Source organism: Bos mutus, chromosome 19, assembly GCF_027580195.1.
Source record: "Bos mutus isolate GX-2022 chromosome 19, NWIPB_WYAK_1.1, whole genome shotgun sequence".
In the NCBI taxonomy this organism is placed as follows: Eukaryota; Metazoa; Chordata; class Mammalia; order Artiodactyla; family Bovidae; genus Bos; species Bos mutus.
The window spans coordinates 15,315,686-15,339,612 of NC_091635.1; the positions used below are offsets into that span (position 1 = coordinate 15,315,686).

Genomic DNA, 23,927 nt, shown 5'->3' on the forward strand with positions numbered 1-23,927 from the left:
CTCCAGCAGATCTTCCCAACCCAGGGATCAAACCCAGGTCTCCCACATTGCAGGCGGATTCTTTACCAGCTGAGCCACAAGGGAAGCCCAAGAATACTGGAATGGATAGCCTATCCCTTCTCTAAAGGATCTTCCAGATCCAGGAATCGAACTGGGGTCTCCTGCATTGCAGGCGGATTGGCTACAATCAATAAAATAATAACAGGTGTTCAAAAGAATGTGGAGAAATTGGAACTTTCATGGGTACTCTGCTCGTGGGAACGTAAAGTGATGTAACTGCTTTAGAAAATAGTTCCCGAAAACGCTAAACATAGAGTTGCCATGCACAGTAAGTATAGTTAGTGGCTCAGTCGTGTCCGACTCCTTGCAACCCCATAGACTGTAGCCTGCAAGGATCCTCTGTCCATGGAATCCTCCAGGCGAGAATACTGGAATGGATAGCCATTCCCTTCTCCAGGGGATTGTCCCAATCCAGGGATTGAACCCTGGTTTCCTGCATTGCAGGTGGATTCTTGACTACTGAGCCACCTGGGAAGCCTGTAGAGTTACTATATGACCCAGCAATTCCACTCTTAGGTATATACTCAGTAGAAATGAAAATACATATCCACGCAAAACCCTGAACACAAATGTTCATAATGGCATTATTCATAATAGCCAGAAGGTGGAAACAACCCAAATATCCCTCAACAGATGAATAGATAAAGTTTGGTGTATCCACAGAATAGAGTATTGTTGTTCAGTCGCTCAGTCATGTCTGACTCATTGCAACCTCGTGGACTGCAGCACACCAGGCTTCCCTGTTCTTCACCATCTCCCTGAGCTTGCTCAAACTCATGTCGATTGAGTCGATGATGCTATCCAACCATCTCATCCTAAAAATAGGATATTATTCAGCCATATAAAGGAATAGAGTACTGTATATGCTCATACATGAGTAGACCTTAAAAACTTCATAAATAAATTTTTAAAAAAAGCTTCATGATAATTGAAAGCCAGTCATAGAAGGCCACATACTATATGATTCTATTTACATGAAATGTCCAGAATAAGCAGATCCATCTAGGAAGTAGATTTATGGTTACCAGAGATTGAAGGGAGGGGTTAGTGGGGAGGGACTGTTAAGTGAGTATGGGGTTCTTGTTGGGGTGATGAAAATGTTCTAGAATTAGTGATGATGTATAAGCTTGTGAATGTACTAAAAATCGTGGAATTGTATACGTATAAAGGATAAACTCTTATGATATGGGAATGATATTTTAATTTAAAAAATTGTGTGGGCAAGGAAATGTTTATTAAAATATGTGTTTCTGAGCATTTCCTGGACTAATGAAGTCACATCTCTTGGGGGTAAGGTCTAGAAACTAAGATGTTACATGCCACGAACCAACTAAGACTTGATGTAGCCACCCCCTCCCCCCTGCAAAAAAAAGAGTATCAGAGTCATTAAGGACAAAGAAAGACTGGGGGACTGTCACAGCCTGGAGGAGAAAAAGAAGACAAGAGGCTTACGTGCAATATCAGATGCTGGATCAGATCCATCCCGGATAAGAAAGGGACATTAGTGGGACAGTTGGTAAAGTTTGAGTAATGTTTTTAGATGAGATTTCAGTTTCCTGGTTGTAATCATTATGGGATGGGTAGAAGACATTAACATTTGGGCAAGCTGGGTGAAGGGGACACAGGACTTCTTTGCACTGTTTCGCAACTTTTTTGTTAAGTCTGAAATTATTTCAAATTGTAGCCCGCCAGGCTTCTCTGTCCATGGGATTTTTCCAGGCAAGAATACTGGAATGGGTAGCCATTCCCTTCTCCAGGGGATCTTCTCAACCCAGGGATTGAACTCCAGTCTCCTGCATTGTAGACAGATCCTTTACTGTCTGAACGATGAAATTAACAAGAAACCACCATCCTAGAGTGTCACGATTCCTAGTTTGAAAGCCAGTAGGGTAGCAGGAAGATTTCTGGCTTTGGGAATCAGACAGGCCTGAACTGAACACCCTCTCCATCTAGATCCTGAGCCTCTCAGCCTCAACCTGTCATCTGAGAAATGGGATTCATCCACCTCCGTGCCCTGGAATTGTTGGAAAGTTCAGTGAAAGGATGTAAGCAAGATGCTAAGTACAGCCCCCTGCTTTTATCAGCTGCTCAGGAAATGCCAGCCCTCCCCCGCAGTTCAGAGTTATTCTCCCACTCAATCAGCCTCAGGTCCCTCTCGGGCCTTGGAGCGAGAGGATCAGCTGATGGTTCCTCTGGGCTGGGGTGTTTGGCCTGGCCGGGAGCCGTCTAAGCACCCGGGCTGGGCAGCCGAGAAAAGTTGCATCACGGGAGAAGGCGGGGGTTCGACGAGGTTGAGATGGGAAAGGAGTCTGGCCTGGAGAGCTTTCTCACAGGCTCTCCTTGGCAGGCTGCTTAAAGTTACACCAACTTCAAACAAAAAGGGTTTTCAGACACAAAGGAGGGCTCAACCTGGCCGGTGCCAGGCCTGGCTTGGCATTTGAATTCAGAAATCCAAGTCCTCGGAGCTCACAGACAGGCCAGACCATCCCGGTAGCTCTGCCCCCACTCCGAGAATGCCAAGAACCTTCGGGAGAGCTCCCCTCCCAGGCCTGCTCCCATCCTTGACCCCGGGTCCAAATTAATTAGAGTAAAGTCAGTGCCGGTTCCCTGCTGGCATTTATTCTGCTGACAGCTGAGACTCGGCCACGGGCGCAAAGGTGGTGCCCTTCCACCTGCCACCGTGTCCAACTTTCCCTGCTTTGCAGCATGTGGGTGGCTGTGCTGGCCTGGTTTTCTTTTGGATGATTTTAAATAATAAAACAGAGCAGTTTGTGTTGACTTCCCACTGGGTCATGTACTTTAGGTAGTTTTTCAGTACACCCCCCTTTTTTTTGGCCACACTACATGGCGTGTGTTATCTTAGTTGCCCGACCTGGGATCAGACCCGTGCCCCCTGCAGTGGAAGTGTGGAGTCTTAACCACTGGACCGCCAGGGAAGTCCTTCAGTCACTGTTTTTGTAGGGACCCCTTCGTAGTCTGTCACTTGCCTCCCCGACGAGGCCAGAGGGACACAAGAAGGTGAGCCACAGTTAAAGGCATCATTAGAGAACGTTGGAAGGACTGAGTGCATTGAAGTGTGCACATAAGTGGGTTTTCCCTGTGACCCAGCAATTCTGCCCCTTCATGCCCAACCTGGAGAAATACACAGGGCACACAGAAAGGTATCAACAAGTGTTTGTCCCAGATTTATCTAGATCTGTATCCATCTGTCTATCTACTGCTTCTACTGTCTTCATCACAAAGAGACACAACTTAGCGACTGACTGAACAACAACAAATATCTACTGTATATATCTATTTATCTATCTTAATATCTATCTCTATAATTTTATCTCAAAATATCTATTGTATGGGGGGATAGCATGGGTACGTGCATGCTGTGTCGTGTCTGACTCTTTGCAACCCCAAGGACTGTAGCCTGCCAGCCTCTATCGATGGAATTTTCCAGGCAAGAATGCTGGAGTGGGTAGCCATTTCCTCCTCCAGGGGATCTTCCGGACCCAGGGATTGAACCTGAGCCTCCTGTGTCTCCTGCATTGGCGGCAGATTCTTTACCATTATGCCATGTCTATTTCTACATACACACAAAGAGAGAGATAAGAGAGGCAGAGAACACAGCCTCCATGTCTTATCAGTAAGGAAATGGCTAAATAAGCTGGTCTGTTCACACCCTAAAATATAATGCTGCAGTTAAAATCATAAATATATGTGTGCACCCAGGAACAGAACTCCATAATATATGGTATAATACCACTCACATGTCAAAACAAGATCCTGCCTCATCTGTCACTGAAGTGCTCCCCTGAGCAGGGTGTTCTTCCTACTCCTCCACCTCTCCCTAGCCAGTCTTAGTTCTGGTGCTTTGGGAATAGCATTGGTTTCAGGAAATTTGTAACTCGAGTGAGCTTGTTGTTATTAGGTGGATCATTGATTTATTAAACTAATGAAGAACTAGGCCTGGAGTGAGTTCTTTCTTGGTACTGAACTAGACAATGTCTTTGCAAACTACAGCTTGTGGGCCAAGTTCTGCCTGTTGCCTGTTTTGTAAATACTCATTGGAACACAGCCATGTCTGTTGTTTAGAGGTTGTGTGTGACTGCTTTTGGTACAACAGCAGGGTTTGAGTAGTTGCACCAGAGACCTTGCAACCCACCAAGCCTCAAATAATTATTATCTGGCTGTTTCACAGACAAAACATATCTTAGACCCTTCTCCCAGACAACCCCATTTCGTCCACTGTCTGGGGGATGTTGAAACGAATTTACCATTCCGGTTGCTGCTGTGGGGCTTCCCTAGTAGCTCAGTAAAGAATCCACCTGCAATGCAGGAGACCCTGGTTCGATACCTGGGTCGGGAAGATCCCATGGAGAATCGATAGGCTACCCACTCCAGTATTCTTGGGCTTCCCTTATGGGTCAGCTGGTAAAGAATCCACCTGTAATGTGGAAGACCTAGGTTCAATTTCCTGGGTTGGAAAGATCCCCTGGGTTGGAGAAGGGAAAGGCTACCCACTGCAGTATTATGGCCTGGAGAATTTCATGCTGTATATTTCAGTGGAGTTTGAAAGAGCTGTTTGTAAAACCCCCCATGGATGGATACTTCATTATGAATTAGTCATTGTGAAAGTCACTGCATCCCCTCCCTCTCCAGCACATGCAGCCCTGGAGCAAAGCCCTTTCCAGTGTAGGTCCTCCATGGGTGTTAACCCCAGCACTTCGAATTACACAATTTCCGAAGTAGCCCCTGGAAGCAGACTTGATCCCCCCAAGGACAGTCCTTTGGCCGTTATCTTTGTGTTCTCAGGGTCCAGCAGGATGCTGGCACATAGTACGTGCTTATTAAGTATACTGTGAAGGGACTTCCCAGGGGGTCCAGTGGCTAAGACTCCACACTTTCAGTGTAGGGGGCCCGGGTTTGATCCCTGATCATGGAACTAGATTCCATATGCTGCAACTAAGAGTTTGCATGCCACCACAGAGAAAAGATTCTGTGAGCCACAGCTCAGAGCTGGTGCAGCCCAGTTAAAAAAATATATATATTTAATATATATTTTTATATTTTAAATTTGGCTATATGTATATATATGTGTGTGTATATGTATATAAAATACATATATATATTTAAAACATACTTTTCACTGATGTATTTATCTACTGTATATGTCTGTGTATATATATACACACATATATATATACATACACACACACATATATATATATGTATACACACACACACACATACATACAGTGGATAAATACATCAACGAAAAGTATTTTTTTAAAAAGAATCATTTCCAATCTCTTGCCCCTCGGGCAGCCTATGCTGACCTCAGTCAGCAAAAATTAAGGCAATTGGTTCACCTAAATGAAATACTAGCTGTGCAAATGGCTCACGGGGCTAGTACTTGCCAGATGAAAAAGAAGTGTCTTGCCTCCCCTCCCCATGGGCTGATGAAGGCGAAGGTCAGCAAGGTCCCCACCAGGTCCAGGACACACAGGCCATCATGGTCTTCAAGGCTGCCGCGCTGTCTCCAGGGACCAGTGGTCATCCTGTTGCTTTGGCAGGGATCCCTATTGGAAGTGGGCATCCTGAAGTTTTAGACCGGATATAGAAAATGCAAGGCTGCTGTGAGAAAGGAGAATCCTCTCTGATGGAAGCTAAAGGGCCGACCATGAGTTTCTCTCCCTGAGAACCTGGCCCACTGGGTTACCCTTTCAAGAAGGATTTTTGTCTGATTCCCAGGCTAATTTCAACAGCAGGTGATTATCTAGAACAATGTACCACACCGAGCAATGTCCCTGGCAAGCTGACATGCGAACTTGGGGAGGAATCACTTCTTCAGGCCTCTCTGGAGTCTGGAGACACTGCTGTGTGTGCCTCATACCCAGGTCTGCCCCACCTGCCTCGTGGGGACATGGCTTCGGCTTTCTCTTTGAACAAGGATGGAGGGCGCAGGAAGTGGGGGTGGCAAAGGGAGGATTAACCCCGTCCCCTGTTTGTTTTATAATGAGGATATTCATCTTGCCTTGTTGGAGCGGGAGGGTGATTCTTTTATTGGAATTAAAAAGTTCCCCTGTGCAGCATTTATCAAAAGAAAGGAGGAGAGGGAAAAATACTTCGGAACTAGAGCCGGAGAAGGAGAAGGGAGGTATGCACTGAATATCTGAAATGAGAGGACCAGCAGAGTTTGGCGAGGGAGGAGGGAGATTCTGCCAAGAGGCTGGGGATTCAGGAGGCTGCCTGGAGTGGCAGGCTGAGCCCCAGGCAGCAGCTCACAGCAGCTCCGCCGGGAACCACCTCCAGCCGGGCCGCACACAAGAGCTTTGGGATGCTAATGGCCCTTTAGGAATGCTAAATGGAGCATTTCGTTCTCCACAAAGGGGCAAAATGAGGGGAGAAAGACATTTTTAGGTTTGAAATTTCCTTAGGGGAGGACCAAACAATGGGGGTTTAAATGGACAGTGTGCAATTTTGATCTGTGTTATGAGAAAGAAGAATCAAGCGCACATGTCTTCTTGGCAGCATCTCAGTTGGGCTAAGTGAGTATCCAAGCAGATCAGCCAAGGCTGGGCCCAAGTTTGCTGGGTTTCGGGGCCCCCTCCCCCACCCCGGGCAAAAGGCAGGGGATGGAGCTGAGGACCCCTGGATGGATGTCTACCTCCCTGCATTCATGCCACCTGCCACCTGTGCATGCGCTCATTCTTGGCACGTGTTCATTCGGACCATGCATTCACTTATTCATTTTCTCATTCATTCATTCACTCATCCACTCATTCACTTATTCAGCCTTAGTCACTGAGTTCAGACAATGTTCAGAGAGTTCTGAATGCTGCAGACACCACAGTGGACAAGCAGGGTTTCTGCTCTTGTGGAGCGGATGTTCTGTAGGGGAGACAGCTGATCCAGTATTCTTGCCTGGAGAATTCCCATGGGCAGAGGGGCCTGGCGGGCTACAGTCCATGGGGTCACAGAGAGTCGGACATGACTGAGCGACTAAGCACATGGCAGGGAGTGTGTGTGGGGAGAGCAGCATTAGAGCAGGAGCCAGGGGAGGCCTCCTGAGCTGGTGCATTTGAGCTGAGACCTGAGTGAGAGGAGGTAGTTTTGCAGAGATTGGATGTAGGAGCATTTCAGGTCAAGAGAACAAGATGCGGGCTTCCTTGGTGGTCCAGTGGTTAAAAATCCACCTGCCAGTGCAGGGGATACAAGTTCAACCCCTGCTCTGGGAAGATCGAAGGGCAGCTAAGCCCAAGCGCCACAACTACCGAGCCTGCACTCCCTAGAGCCCGTGCTCCGCAACGAGAGAAGCCACTGCAATGAGAAGCCCACACACTGCAACTAGAGAGTAGCCCCCACTTGCTGTAACTAGAGAAACCCTGCACAGCAACGAAGACCCAGGGCAACCAAAGATAAATAAAAAGAGAATAGGAGGGAGAGAGCTTGCCATGCTTGAGGAACAGAGCAAAGGCTGGTGGGTAGAGAGGAAGGCAGGAGGGCCACCATCATATGGTGGGTTGGAAGCTTGGATTTTATTCTGAGGACCGCAGGAGACTCTCGGGGTTTCAGGTAGGCTGGTGACCTGTCTGGCTGCTGGGCGAGGATGAGGGCAAAGGAGAAGCAGGGAAGGGACCTGGGTCAGATGAGCTGATGGCTCTGAACTGGGAGCTGCTCAGCCTTGGGTAGGGGGCTGTGGGGTGCCATGTGATCCTGGGGCCAGCCTGGGGCCAAGGAAGGGTATTCTTGTGGCTCAAGGCACAGTCCAGAGGATGAATGAGGCCATGAGCCCACTCATTGTGAACATGGTCATGGAGTCTGAAACAGGAGAGCACTTAACTCAGCTTTCCTCCACTCTGCTCAGAGTCCAGAAATAGGATTTACACCCTGTGAGAGGCTGTGGTTTTTCCAGTAGTCATGTATGGATGTGAGAGCTGGACCATAAGAAGGCAGAGCGCTGAAGAATCGATGCTTTCGAACTGTGGTGCTGGAGAAGACTCTTGAGAGTCTCTTGGACAGCAAGGAGATCAAACTAGTCAGTCTTAAAGGAAATCAACCCTGAGTACTCATTGGAAGGACTGGTGCTGAAGCTGAAGCTTCAGTACTTTGACTACCTGATGCGAAGAGCCGACTCACTGGAAAAGAGCCTGATGCTGGGGAAGATTGAGGGTAGGAGGAGAAGGGGGTGACAGAGGATGAGATGGTTGGATGGCATCATCAACTCAAAGGACATAAGTTTGAACAAACTCCGGGAAGTAGTGAAGGACAGGGAAACCTGGCGCACTGCAGTCTATGGGGTTGCAGAGTCAGACACGACTTGGCGACTGAACAACAGCAACAACAACAACCCTGTGAGAAGCAGCCTCCAGGGCCAGAGCCTGCAGGCCCAACTTGGTAGGAGCAGTTATGCGGCAGTGATGGAGGGAACCCTTTTGCTGAAAGTGAAGGTCAGGGTGATCCCACCTGCAGATGTAGGCTGTAGCCTCTTCACATCTCAGCTCCCGGTTCTGTCACACACCCTGTGCCCTACGGGGCACCCACACAGGCCAGTGGGGAGGGGCTCAGGGCACCTTACGGAGCCTCGGGGTGCAACTTGGACACAGTCTTCGCTGGCTTTTCATCAGTTTCTGTGTGGGGCACTGGAGAGAAAGAAAATGCTTAGCTCTGAGATGTGGGAGTACTCTGAATGGTCCTCTTGGTTGTGAGGAATCAGCCTGGTCCGAGTGCCCTGGGACCCTCTCTGAGGTCAGTGAGGATGCTTTGACCCTTTGGATCAGTGGTGATGTCAGGAAAGCTTGCTTCAGGCAGGTGAGAAGGGTGGAGGGTAGATAGGCAGCTGGCAGAGCTGGCAGCAGGAAGGTTGGGATCGAGGGGATGGAGCAGACTGACCTGGTCAGCGGCCAAAGGGATGGAAGAGATGCCAGTTTTTTGAAGAAGAACTGCTGGGATTGGAGGCCAGTCTAGTAGCAGTGATGGACTTCCCTGGTGTCTCAGTCGGTAAAGAATCGACTTGGAATCCAGGACACCTGGGTTCCATCCCTGAGTCGGGAGAAGGAACTGGCAACTGACTCCAGTATTCTTGCCTGGAAAATTCCATGGACAGAGGAGCCTGGCGGGCTACAGTTATGGAGTCGCAAAGAGTCGGATACAACTTGATGACTATACCACCACCACCACCAGTACCAAGGATAGAGAAGATGGCCAGACAGAAAGTCCAGAGAACTTGAACCACACAGGGTGCTACTGTGGCCACAGCCACTGGGCTGGTCAAGCAAAGACCCTCTGAGATGTGATAGGTTCCACCTTTCCCACCTGTTTTTGGCCGCACCACACGGCTTGAGGGATCTTAGTTCTCCGATCAAGGTTTGAACCTGGGCCCTCGGCAGTGAAAGTAGAGTCCTGACCACTGAACGGCCAGGGAATTCCCCAGGATTCTTTCTTCGTACAAAATTTTATGTGTAAACTGTGGAAAACTTGGAAGGGTTGACCTGCTTTGGTTGAAGGAGGTGTTGGTGAAGGGACGGGGCTGGAGTGTACCATTCTCATCTCTCCTGCTCCCTCTTCCTGCCATTCCCCCTCCCAAAGGACCAGAGGACCCAGAGGGGCCCTGGGGGATGCAGTTTGTAAAGAGAGACCTGGGACCAACTTGGACAACAGTTTGTTTTTTGACCCACTGAATATACTGTGTAAATAACAGGCCCTGGGCTATGTTGACTGAAATAATTTTATCACTTGATCCTCAATTTGATGTGTTGATTATACACAGATCCCTGCTGACCTCCCAGTCTGTTTCCTAGTGATTTCCCAGGGTTGTCACTGTTTTGCTTGCTTTTTGCTTTGCTGGGTAGGGTAGGATCTGCTTCTGTGTGTGACCTGTTTTCACTCTGCTCAGCACATCTTCCTTCATCTCCCTGCCTTCGTTGATTTCACGGGTATTTTCCATTCCATAATATTTGGCTTGCTGTTCCCTTCCTTGTTCACCTGCTGATCGCAGTTTACAAAACATCTCCATGAAGCCATCAGGTGGGTGGACAGGCTCAAGACCAACCTTCCAAGATCAGGTTTGAGAAGATCCACGTAGAAAAAATTTCCCAGAAAATTATGAACAGCTGCTTTAAGTGCAACACTTCTAATTTCATTTTCATCATTTTGAATAACAGTCTTTCTGAAATGCATTTTATACTCATCTTTCTTCTTGAACAGAGTGCTTCAGACATAACCTTTCTTTTTCTTAATAGCTCAGATCATCTGCACGAATGTCATTTGTTGCTTTAGGTTAAAGGCAACGTATGGAACCATGTTGGACTCTGTGTCCTGACCTTAAAAGAACCCAGATGGCCAAGTCTTAAGAGTTAGGGTTGTGTGTTAAAAGCCTCACTTTTCTGATCCATAGAATGGGTATAGTAATGCCTGTCTTACAGGATTTTTATGAGAATTAGGGGTCCCATAGCATTTTTCACCCATGTTGTTGTTGTCAGTCGTTAAGTCATATCTGACTGTTTGCAACCCCATGAACTACAGCACACCAGCCTTCCTTGTCCTTCACTATCTCCCAGAGTTTATTGAAGCTCATGTTCATTGAGTCCGTGATGCCATCCAACCATCTCATCCTCTGCCACCTCCTTCTCCTCCTACCCTCAATCTTTCCCAGCATCAGGCTCTTTTCCAGTGAGTTGGCTCTTCACATCAGGTGGTCAAAGTATTGGAGCTTCAGCATCAGCATCAGTCCTTCCAGTGAATATTCAGGGTGATTTACTTTAGATTTGACAGATTTGATCTTGCTGTCCAAGGGACTCTCAAGAGTCTTCTTTAACACCACAGTTCGAAAGCATCAGTTCTTTGGTGCTCAGTCTTCTTTATAGTCCAACTATCATATCTATACATGACTTCTGGGAAAACCATAGCTTTGACTAAGCGGACCTTTGTTGGCAAAGTAATGTCTCTGCTTTGTTGGCAAAGTGATGTTTCTGCTTTTTAATACACTATCTAGGTTTTTCATAGCTTTGACTAATGATAAGAACTCAAAAAAAAAAAGGTAGCTTAAAGAAAAGAATAAAAAGTGGCAATAGATGCATAGTTGGACCATAAAGAAGACTGAGCAGCAAAGAACTGATGCTTTCGAACTGTGGTGTTGAAGAAGACTCTTGAGAGTCCCTTGGACAGCAAAATCAAACCTGTCAAATCTAAAGTAAATCAACCCTGAATATTCACTGGAAGGACTGATGCTGATTCTGAAGCTCCAATACTTTGACCACCTGATGTGAAGAGCCGACTCACTGGAAAAGAGCCTGATGCTGGGAAAGATTGAGGGTAGGAGGAGAAGGAGGTGGCAGAGGATGAGATGGTTGGATGGCATCACGGACTCAATGAACATGAGCTTCAGCAAACTCTGGGAGATAGTGAAGGACAAGGAAGGCTGGTGTGCTGTAGTTCATGGGGTTGCAAACAGTCAGATATGACTTAGCGACTGAACAACAAAAACATGGGCAGTTGGCAAAGTGATGTTTCTTTTTAATATGCTGTCTAGGTTTGTCATAGCCTTGACCAATGGTAGGCACTCAAAAAAAAAAAGGTAGCTTAAAAGGATAAAAAATGGCACTAGATGCTAAGGAGGCTAGGTGTTTTCAGTTGTAAGCTTATTTACTGGTTTTCCATTTTACCGTGTTTGACCTGATTTTGCTTTTGGAACCCTAGGTTTCAGGAACCCCACCCCAACCCCAAAGTGTTTCTTTTTAAGGAGTTCAGGGGAGGTGATCATGAGAGAGGCTGATGGTATAGTGGCTGAAGAGCCTACACTGCCTGAGTTCTAATCCTGGCTCTTCCACTTTCTAGGTGTATGGCTTTGAGCAGATTTCTTAATTTCCCTGCTTCTCAGTTTACCCATCTGAAAAATGAGGGTAACAATAGTGCCTACCTCACAGGGCTATTGTGAGCATTAACTTAGGTAATGTACGTAAAGCAGTTAGCAATGCACTTTGCACCTGATAAGGCCTCTGTATCATCATTCATTGTATTGCCTGCCTACTTTGTGGCAGGCCCAGGCCCCACTGGGTAGAATATGAAGGTGTCTGAGGTGTTGTTCCTGCCTACAGATAATCCTGGGAGAATGCGTTAGGTTCAGATTGAGGAAAATCTCAGTATATCTTTACTCCCAGATGTCCAACCTGCTAACAAAAAAATCTTTGAGTCCACTGTTACATTTTGATGACTTTCTTGATATGAAGTCTCCCCAACTCCACATTAAGAGCTGTAGCCTCACAAGCGATTTTAATGCTCCTTCTGGGGCTGGAGATACAGTCTAGACAGTGTTGTTTCTGTGCCTAAAGTGTTGAGACATTTGAACTCAGATCATTCCTGGAAATTTCAATGGTTATTGAGCCAGAATGTTTCTTGAGCTTTTGGACACATTTTTAAGACCCTCATCCAATATCCTCCTACAGAAATATAGCTTCTCCAGGTGTGCACCTAACTCTGGCTTCTTGCAGCCAGCCAGCCCGAGCTTATAGTTAGGGGAAAAGCCCTCCTACCCTTGGTTTCAAAAGGTTTTGAAATGCTAATTCATAGCCCTGAAGTATTCTGACAGCCTGGAATGTTATTCAAGGCAATCAGGCACCTTGATTCCTTACAGAAGTATGAAAGGTAAATTGCTGCTACCCAAGAAGTCACCCTGCTTTTCATGAGAAAGCTCAGGAAAATAGCACATGAAATTATGTGCAGGCATTACATTTTATGGATCACGTGATGAGGATATCTGACACTCAGTGTATCCGTAGGTGTGACAATGTCAACTCATAGTAAAATCTAATAGGTTTGCCAGTGTCACCTTTATGTTAGAAAAAAGATTTGGGGTTGTTACAAACATTTCCAGCATTTATTCCGTGCCTGTCTAAAATCTGAAAGCACATCTTTTTGAACTTGTACTTTTCCATTTCCACAGAGAAATCCTGTTTCAGAGACGAGACTATCAGTGCTTTTTTTTTTTTTTAAAGGAAAGACTCTAATCTCCATGCATCCTGTAGCCTTTTATAGATATCATTAGTGACTTTTAAAGCTTTGTGATATTTTCGCCATAATAAGCAGAAAATGGTGTTTCTCCGTGTTCTGAGCTCCAAGGTGGGATTTAGTCTGTAATCCAAAGGTTCCGTACCTTGCTGTGAAGGAAGTTAGCATGCGTGTTTAGTAAAGATTCTCTTTTAGCCAAGACTGAAGGAGCAATTCTCATAGCCCAGTGCTTATGGGACTGAGAGAAATCCACTTGATCACTTTGCCCAGGGCTTTCCAGTATGATTTCTGTATTTTTTTTTCCCATCATTCATTGCATGTTATACAGAGTATCCTAGTTCCTCCCTGGTGACTCAGTCGGTAGAGTCTGTCAGTAACGTGGGAGACCCAGGTTCAATCCCTGGGTCGGGAAGATCCCCTGGAGAGGGAAATGGCAACCCACTCTAGTATTCTCGCCTGGAGAGTTTCATGGACAGAGGAGCCTGGTGGGCTACAGTCCATGGGGTCTCAAAGAGTTGGACGTGGCTGGGTGACTGACACTTTCACTTTCACTTTCACAGAGTATCCTGGGGCTTCCTTGGTGGCTCAGATGGCAAAGAATCTGCCTGCAATGCAGGAGACCCAGCTTTGATCCCTGGGTGGGGAAGATCCCCTGGAGAAGAGAATGGCTACCCACTCCAGTATTCTTGCCTGGGAAATCCCATGATTAGAGGAGTCTGGTGGGCTACAGTCCATAGGGTCACAAAGAGTCAGACGTAACTGAGTGACTAACACTTTCACTTGAAAGGCAGGAAAGCTTGATTTAAACAAATCATCACAAGATTCAGTGTTGACTATAAATGCACAAACTCCTCATTTATCATTTTGCTAATCCCAGCATCTCTGCTTGAATATCTGCCTTTAGCCTGAGATTATGTACGTTTGTCTGTGTCTGGAGAAAGACGAAAAATACACACCTGGACAGGAATGCCGTAGAATGGACACCTTTGTGTGGATGTATTCATTAAGCCTTAAAAATGAGTAAAATGCCATGATATAGTTTATTGTCTGGTTAAAAAGATCACTCGGTATATTAAAGACATCCTAAGCTGACACTGATGTTGGTTGCATTCTTTGTGGCTCAAACAGAGGAAATGCAATAGCACATATTCAGAATGGTCGAATCAAATCCATGGATCGTGTAAGTTAGCAGTCTGGAAAATGGAGTGTTGGTAGGGTTGCAGATGGAATGGCAGTGACTCTTAAGGTTTTCATTATAATAAAGACGTTTGTCAGTGGCATAAGGCACATTCCATTGAACCACATGCTGTGTGCCTTCATTCACACTCATGCTGTGTCCTGGTACACTGCCACCTGAGTTGCCTTCTTCTGTGATTTTGATTCTTCATCCTTGTCTCTTACAGAATCTAGTCCAAAGTCCTTTGCGTGGAATTGGAATGCCCATCTTTCTAACTTGTTCGGTTACATCCTGTGTCCCACTGAACTTGTGCTGTACAAACCCCCTCAGTCTTGGGTCTGGAGTTTTTCCAGGGGGCTCTGCCTGGCCAGTCCCTCCATAAGATGAGATGGGGGAGGGGGATAAACGTGGAGTCCATCTCCCTGCAGCCCTGGACGCTCCTGCTCAGGTGCCGAATCCTCTAGGGCAGACCAACATGCTTGCTTCTGCCTCCATGGGGCTCAGATCGCATCTCTCAGTGCAAAATCTTAGTGTCTTAACAGAGACGCATCATAAAGGCATATTGGTTAAGCTTATGGAAGTACCTCTTGGTGTGAATAGTCAGATTATATCCCCTGGTTGAGGCCTTTCTCACTCTAAACCCTTGGTAAAGAGCAGCGTGTCAACCTCAGGTTCTCAGCGGGTGACCCGAGATGCAGGAAGGGAGAGTGGTTGGCTCCCAGATCACATGGCAGCAATGCATACAGACCCCCAGCTCCCCTGACAGCTGCCCTGCACGTGCGCCCACACCCACCCCTCCGTGACTCTAGGAATAAGCTTGTCTGCCTTTCAGAGCCTGATGCTGACTGACTTTTCCTATCTTTAGAAACAGCCTCTGACAAGGTTCTACTGTAGAGCACAGGGAACTATAGTCAATATTCCATGATAACCAATAATGGAAAAGAATATGAAAAAGAATCGATATATTATATATGTATATGTACGTGTGCATGCGTGAGTGTGTGCTCAGTTGGTTCAGTTGTGTCCGACTCTGCAACCCTATGGACCATAGCCTGCCAGGCTCCTCTGTTCCTGGGATTCTCCAGGCAAGAATACTGGAGTGGGTTGCCATGTCCTCTTCCAGGGGATCTTTCCTACCCAGATATCGAACCCGCATCTCTTACGTCTCCTGCATTGGTAGGTGGGTTCTTTTACCACTAGCACCACCTGAGAAGCCTGTACTTCAATAAAACAGATTAAAACAAATGAACAAACAGGCTCAGGCTTCCCAGCCTGGCCTCTGCCACTGTTTCTGAAGACCCAGTACTGAGAGCTCCACGTTGATGGATTTCACAATCCTGTGGGGATTGCATGCTGCTGAGACACTTTTCTCAACTGTTGAATTTGAACCTTTTAGACACCAAGATCTCACTTCCTCTCCCAGAAATTTTCCTATTAAAACATTTGAAAGGAGTATTCAACTACTTTATAGTCATGGGAATTAAAAAAAAAAAAAGTGGAAATTAAGTTTTAGGGACATTTCTTTCTGGTCTTCCTGAAAGATCAGTTGAATTTCCACTTTACTGACTTGTTATTCCAGAGCAGAAGAAGAACATTCTTTTTCTTTCATATTTCATAATTAAAAAGCCCTCAGCAGACTCTGTGTATAAACTGTTTTGGTTTGAGGATGGATTAATCACTTTCACTTTGTGACAAACAAAATAATGGAGCCAAGGAGGTCATTTCCTTTTTGAGAAGAGTTTGAATCTTCTACATGGCATGCTTCCTGAAAGTTCTTGCATTTTCCGTGTTGGAGGTCTTGCCTTGTCTGCATCTCGGGGACCTAGCTTCTCGTCACCAACAGGGATCTGGGGACAGGAGAACCTAAAGGCATCTTTTAAGAAGTCTTTTGGCTTTGCCGTGTAGTGTGCGAAACTTCCCTGATCAGGGGTCGAACCCGTGTGCCCTCTGCAGTGGAAGTGTGGAATCTTAACCACTGGACCACTAGGCAAGTCCCCAGAAGCCATCTTGAAGTAAGAATGTCTACAATGTGGGGCTTCCCTGGTGGTCCAGTGGTTAAGAATCCACCTGCCGGTGCAGGGGACATGGGTTCAATCCCTAGTCTGGGCAGATTCCATGTGCTGTGGGGCAGCTGAGCCCGTAAGCTGCGACTACTGAGCCCGCTTACTCTACTGAGCGCTTACTCTACCACGACTGTTGACCCCGTGCTCCGCAACAAGAGTAGCCATCAAATGAGAAGCCCGCACACCACCACTAGAGAGTAGCCCCTGCTTGCTGCAACTACAGAAAGCCTACACACAGTGATGAAGACTCAGTGCAGCGAAAAAAAAGAAGATCTATAATGGAAAAGAGTCTGAAAAAATGTATATATGTGTATATGTGTACATACGCACATATGTAACTGAATCTGTTTGCTGTATGCTTGAAACTAACACATTGTGAATTAACTATACTTCAATAAAAAATAAATTTTTTAATAGTATGAAATGAAAAAAAAACTATTAAAGAAAAATACTGCTCTTAACTACTAACATGAATGCAACCCACCCATATTAAGGATAGTGACATAAATGACTTAATGAGGCTTAATGTGTTGCTCATAGCAGATAAACATTGATTCTTTTTACTTTTGTGGAATATTAATCAACATATTAACAGAAAAAAGAAACAAATATATGAACTATTGAAAAGCCAAAATAATTAAGGTATTAACTCTTAAGCTGGAACCAGTTTGTAATAATGTCAATATCTTTAGGAAAAGAATAAGCCTAAGTTAGGTACTAGAGGTTGAATATTTTGATTTTCTTTACAGATAGTCTTAAATAAATGACTTAATGTAGAAAAAAAAAAGAATGTCTTAAGAATCAGAGCAGAGCTATTGCCTGGAGCTCCCAGTTACTCCTGAGAAAGAAAATCTGGTGGGGTTGACTCCCATATTAAAATGTTTGAAGTTTGCTCCCCTGTTTTACGTTTGCTGGGCTTCCCTGATACCTCAGCAGGTAAAGAATCAGCCTGCAAGGCAGGAGACCCTGGTTTGATTCCTGGGTCGGGAAGATCTTCTGGAGAAGGGATAGGCTACCCGCTCCAGTATTCTTGGGCTTCCCTTGTGGCTCAGGTGGTAAAGAATCCACCTGCAAAGCAGGAGACCTGGGTTAGATCCCTGGGTTGGGACGATCTCCTGGAGAAGGGAAAGGCTACCCATTCTAGTATCCTGGGCTGGAGAATTTCATGGTGTATAGTCCGTGGGGTTGCAAAGAGTCGGACACGACTGAGCAACTTTCACTTTCTTCACCCCTGTTTGTGACCCTAATACGTTCCACCTTTGCCTTCCTGGCTGAGTGCAACAAGATTCTGAGTCATGGGCTAAAGGAACTACCTATGGACCATCCTCCTGGGAAGAGATTGGTGGGTATTGGGAGAAAAGAGTGAGCTAGTCTGACTGTGTTCCCAGACACGTGGTCGAGAGCTTTTTTGGCCAGAGCACATTGGGAATGTTGTTCTTGTAGGTGGTGTGGTCTCTTGGGCTTAGAGCTGGGACTTCTGTGGTGGAATGTCTAGGCTTGAGCCCCACATTTCTCACGTACTAGCCCTGTGATGCTGAGGTCCTGTGTCTCAGGTCCTCCTTCTGTCTCTGGGGTGGTAGTAATGCCTCCCGCAATTGACTGCCGTGAGTTACGTGAGCTAGTGCTTGGGACAGTATTTGGTTCCCAGCAAGTGCTTAATAAATGTTGGTGGTTGGACTTCCCTGGGTGGCCCAGGGGTCAGCCATTTTCCTGCCGATAGAGGGGACATGGGTTCCAGCCCCAGTCCAGGAAGATCCCACATGTCAAGGAGCAACTGAGCCTGTGCGCCACAACTAGAGAGTGGCCCCCGCTCCCGTAGCAACGAAGACCCAGTGCAGCCAACAAGAAATAAATAAAATTAAGGGGAAAAAAGCTCCAAAAAAAAAAAAAAAAATGGTGGTGGTGAGACTTCTGGGTGGATTTTACTTAAGCTGCTGGTTAGAACGATTCAGAACGTTTCATCTGCGGTTGTTTCTTCCCTTTTCCAGAAGGAGGTTTTGTCTAAGCTCACTTCACTATTTAGAGAGGTCCTACAGACAGGAGAATGAACACAGAGCAGTCCCGGCCCCTTTAGCCTGACCCTCTGAAACTTTGGAAAAGTGCAATGTGATGAAAAGATGGAATTAGAACCTAAATCTTTTACCTCCTCGTCCAGCACGTTTAGCAGTAATCTAAGCTGCCGGGGATTAGGAGCTCACTTTGAAGAACGATGTGCTTTGTGTATCACTCGGTGGGGGCTCGACCCACAGTCGGGGCTTCCCCAGACTTCTGGGGTGCCCTGTTGCAGAATGTTCCTGCCGTATGTGACGGCCACACAGCTTCCCCCGGGAACCCTTCTGTGGTCCTCAGCCTGCCCCACACCCCACAGACCTCAGCTCCTCCAGCCTCTCGGAACTTTCCGTATGGAGAGAGTCGCCACAAACCACGAAGGCGGCAGGGCTTGTGAACCCAGCGCTTTTCCACCTCCGTCAGCTGCCCGAAGGTGTCTGCCCTCTCTGGGGACACAGACCCAATTCTAACGTAACGTGGATCAACAACACTGACACCCTCGGACGGAGTGACTTCCCTGAGCATTTCTCCAGTGTGAGAAGGGCAGTCTCTGGAATCAGCGCTTTAAGCTCCAGATGCGCTCCAAGGCTTGTTCTAAGCCTGTTTTGATCACTTTTCTAATATAACGATACTTCTTCACATTCCCACTAATTAGACTTCGTAATCCCTCTGTTCTACTCTGTTTGACCTTTATCTTAAATTAAAATTTTTCTATGAGGTGGAAAAACAAAGCCCCTCAAACATGCTTGCAAAGACAAAAACCTATTAAAATGAATGATTGACATGCCTCACAGGGTGGGGGAGCAAAGGACTTCGCTTAGACCCCCACCCTGGGTCTAAGGATGTGCCCACCTGCTTGCCCAGGGTGGAGGGAGACCCCCATGCGTGCCCTTCAGCCAGCAACCTGGTAGGGAGGTTTAGGGGTGGTGTGGCAGTCACATGGGGGCCAATTTCACTTGTATTGTTTTCCCTAGAAAAGGACTTAAACTGCAAACATATGTCTCCAAAGCCATGTCCAGACCTTGTTTCCCTCCAGAATTCCTAAGACACTCTCAGCCCTGGCTTGGAATCTGAATGGATGCTGGGGTCTGACCAAGCGATGCCTTATGTGGTCCCTGTGTCACAGCCCCTGGAAGATGTTACAGTTTCAGCATCCTCAAGGAGGGTCCAGAGCCTTGAGGGTCCCAGAGAGGCTTTGGTGATGGGGTATGGTGGTGGTCTGAGCAGACAGGCGACCCTGAGCGATGGGAGGGAGGCCAGGGCAGACCTGGAGCTGTCTGTTCTTTGCCTGGCCAAAGTCTGTGTCCCTTGGCCCCAAGGGTTGCACCTTCCAGTATGGCTGTCACTTCCTGGGTGTCTGCACCTCACTCCAGCTTTCCAGTTGTCCCACCTCACACCAGCCCCCTCCCAGTGGCCCTGGAGCCTGGGTTATTTGCTGTTTTTTCAAGCTAGCACCACACCCTGGGACTGACTGCCAAGAAGGACCATTGTTCATGAGAATTCCTTGCGAGTTCCAGCTAACCCTTAGATGCACTGTTCTGGGGTTGGGCCCTGAATTAATCCTTGTCTTTTCCTAAGCTCTGCTCTTTCTGACTTATTCTTGCCTTCTCCCAACCCAGTCATCTCATCTTTCGTTCTTCAGAAAGCTTTGAGAGGCCAGCAGAAAGAAGTGTGGAGGTGAAGCCCTGCAGCAAAACCTCAAGTGGCTGCTTGACCTGGTCCCCAAAGCCCACCGGCCTCCGAGGAGGCAGGGAGGCCTGAGCATGGGCAAAGAAGGAGGCCAGGTAGCTTCAGAGGAGGGGCAGTGTGGAATGAGTGAAGGTTAGGGGGTGGGGTGGGAATGAGAGGAAGGTTAAGGAGTGAAAACCAATCTCTCCACCCTCCCTCAATCCGCCCCCAGAATTGAGCTGATTAACCTGTAGAAATAGAGGCCCTGCCAAGCCCAACTTCCTTGTTTCCAGAAACCTTGGCACAGAGGCCCGTTTCTGGCAGAAGCCCGTCCTCATCAGGGGAACCAGCGGAGCAGCTGTTGTGATTTTCTTTTTCCTCTCATTTCTGGCAATCCCGAGTGGGACTGTTTACTTTTTTCTTCCCCTTTCCTTCCCCACCCTCCTGTAGCAGGGAGTTGGTTCTGGTTAATGTTGAAGATCATAACATGATTACCCCAAAGTCTCATGAAATTAAATCACTTTTCTTCAAAGAGAAAGGGGTGGGGAGGCGACCGTCTGGCTGGTAGGCCAGCGAGGGACGAGCGGATATTGAAAGCAGGCTGGCAGCGGCGCTTCACTCGGGAGGCCGGGCGAGGAGGAGGAGGTGGTGGTGGTGATGGGGTAGGGTAGGCGGTCGGGGGGTGGGGTACAACTCCGTAAACGGTGGCCTGGAGGAGCCGGGTCTCCACCTGGGGCCCCAGCACCTGCCTCCTGAGCACAGGGGTCGAGGACAGGGGAGGCTGAAGGAGTGTGTGGGGTGGCTTGGAGGGCTGAAGCCGAGGGTGAGTCATCTAGGAAGATGTTGAACTCTTACAGCCAGCACCCACCCCTGTGAGGCTGCTCCGTCACCTCCTGTCCCGGGAGTTCATTAGATCAGGGCACAGACTCAAGGGTGGCTCTCCCACCGGAATAGCCTGGGAGGGAAAATTCTCAGTCTTCTCCAGGAAGGCATCGATGTCCGTGATAGGCCTGGGGCACGTGTGTGTCTCTCCCTGGGTTAGATTGTCACAGACTTGTGACATTTCGGGGGTGGAAGGGTGCTCTTGATGACCCAGCACCTGACCTGGCACTCAGTGCAGGAATCCCCTTCGTGTTAACCCCGACAGGAAACGTTCATCCCCTCCAGGGGCCGGTGTCTGCCCTCTCGCAGGGTCGGTTCTTGGAGAGAGATTCTGGGAATTACACCTGTTGGTTTGGAAGTGCCTTCTGGGAACACGGGCAGCAGTGGTCCAGCATGGTCAGGGATGGGCGCTAAGTAGATGCTTGGAAAGCCTTGCTGTGACCGCGGCTGTGGCTTGCTCTCCTCGTGGCAGCCTGCCGGGGTTCTCAGTTTTCCCTGGTGCACTGGGTCCAGCTCCCCCGCTCCCCACCCTGGCTATTTTCCTAAGCTGGTCCCCTCCCTGCCCTGCCAATTTTTCAACTGTCTTGCAAGGGAAACAGGGAAGAGGGAAATCATTTGGAAGTAGTACCTAGAAGACGCCTGATCTTGTTGCCAGGGGCCCAGCATCATGGGCTCTCGGTTCGGGGACAGTGACCAGCATGAGAGGTCTAGGAATTGGTGGAAAGGTTGAATGAAGACTTGGGGAGATTGGTCTGCTGGCGCTGAGAGCCAGAGCGCAGCCACTTAGGCCTCAAAGGGAGCATCGGAGAGAAGGCAGCGGTGCTGGCCACTCGCGGCATTGACATTGAACCAGCGCGGGAAGGAAGGAGGCTGGCGAGGGTGGCGTGTGAGTTCGGCAGTTGCATTTTTCAGGAGGACTAGGGATGGGCCTCGGCCAGCTCGCTGGGGTTGGAGCTTGGGGCTGTGACTCATTCCCATCGGGGTCAGCAAGCGTCTCTCCGCGCGGCCTTGGGCTGAACCCCTCACCTGGCCGGCCTTCTCGAAAATGTGTGTCATTCCTTATGAGGGTGAGCCGTGGAGCGGGTGAGCGGCTGTGCGCATCAGTGGAAATTCATGTCCAGAGTTGGAAAAACAACTCCAAGTTCATGACTCGTTGGCCTCAGAGGTGTGACTGTTAAGGAGGGAGCCGACTTTTTTGTTTTTCACCGAACAGACCCAAGCTGACAGGTCCAGAGACGTGTCCGGTCTACTGGAGTGGTCCCCTTGGAAGGAGATACACTTCTTCCACTGACCTGGAGCCCCGTTTACCAGCTCCACGGGGCATGGCCAGATTCGTGCCTGTATGGGCACAGATAGTTTTCATCCAAGAACAACATCACCCGAGCTTTATTCCTGAGCCCACTCACCAGATTTGGCACCCAGAGCTCAGGGCTGGACGTGAAAGTGTTGTCCAGACCCATGGGTTGAAGCCACCTGGATATTCAGAAACCCCAAGGACAGTGCCCCAAGACAAGTATTGGAGTAAATGAACAGTCCTCACCCTGCCACCCCCAACACCCAAGGGTCTGACTCAAAGGAGTGTGTGGTTGCAGAATGTTCTGGGTTGTTAAAAAGGCCTCGCTGTATTGTGGTCAGGCCTAGTGGGTTTGTGCACCAAGGCTCTCCCTGAGGGGCAGTGTTGCACAGTGATTAAGGACATGGGCTCCAGAGCCGGACAGCCTGAATTCAAATCCCAGGCCCATCCCTTAATGATGGTCATGAACTTGGGCAAGTTACCTACTTCTCTCTGTGCCTTAGTTTTCCCATCATGTAAAAATGAGGTTCTGTAAGAGATGCTTTTGAACTGTGGTGTTGGAGAAGACTCTTGAGAGTCCCTTGGACAGCATGAAGATCCAACCAGTCCATCCTAAAGGAAATCAACACTGAATATTTGTTGGAAAGACTGATGCTGAAGCTGAAGCTCCAATACTTTGGCCACCTGATGGGACGAGCCAACTCATTGGGAAAGACCTTGATGCTGGAAAACATTGAGGGCAGGAGGAGAAGGGGGCGATAGAGAATGAGATGGTTGGATGGCATCACTGACTTAATGGACATAAGTTTGAGCGAACTCCAGGAGATGGTGAAGGACAGGGAAGCCTGGCGTGATGCAGTTCATGAGGTTGCAAAGAGTCAGACACGACTGAGCAACTGAACCAGAAGAGTCTTACCTGGTTGGTATTAGGGTTAGTTGCCCTTAGTAGGTGATTTCCTTGGGTTGAAGTTAGAGAGGCCCCAAGGGCTAGGCCACCCCTCAACCCCAGAGTACCCCTCAAGGTGTTGCCAGCAAACCCTGGGGCCCCTGGAGGTATTTTAGAAACTGCTGGTTGGAGAGATGAAACAATCCCCAGGGTCACTCAGCTGGCCTTGCTCATGGGAGTTGACGGGAGAGCCTGACCCATGGATGACGCCTAGCCCCACTGTGTGCTTTGATCCTCTCAAGAGCCACCTCCTCTACGAATGAAAGGGGCCCTCGTGTCAAAATGGGGCGGACTCAGCCCTGGCGAGAAGTTTGCAGAGTCCCCTGATCGCCCCCCATGCACACACACTGGGGATTCCTTCCAGGTATAGTGATGGGAGGTATAGTGATGGGAATGCTGAGACATTTGTACTAGTTCACAGTTTCTCATCCTTCAACACGTCTAATAAATAAGGGTGAAAATGAATACACAGCAGTGTGTGTTTTGTGCTATTATTGGTGATTTAAGTGAATTTTTCAGTTTATTTTGACAGTCAGTTATTTTCACCTCCTGTGTGACTTTTTCCACCACCTGCTGCCATCCAGGGCTGGGCTTTCCTGAGCTAGGGCTCAGGTGTCCTGGCTTCACATTGTCAGAGGTGCTTTCCTGCTAAGGAGGTGGGGGAGCTCCCCTGCACTTGTTCTGGGAGCTCCAGTGTGGACCCGTCATATTTTCTTGAATGATGGTGATTTTGAGCACTCGAGTACCGAGTCCTGGTGTGGATCTCAGTGTTTCGCTCTCTGCATAGGAGTC

General features: G+C 48.0%; 1 protein-coding gene across 2 annotated transcripts in view; it reads left to right on the forward strand.

The window, feature by feature from the left end:
• NTN1 (netrin 1) overlaps positions 1-23,927 on the forward strand; it is a 205,387-nt gene that overhangs the window by 35,828 nt on the left and 145,632 nt on the right. The gene's annotated exons all lie outside the window — the stretch shown is intronic.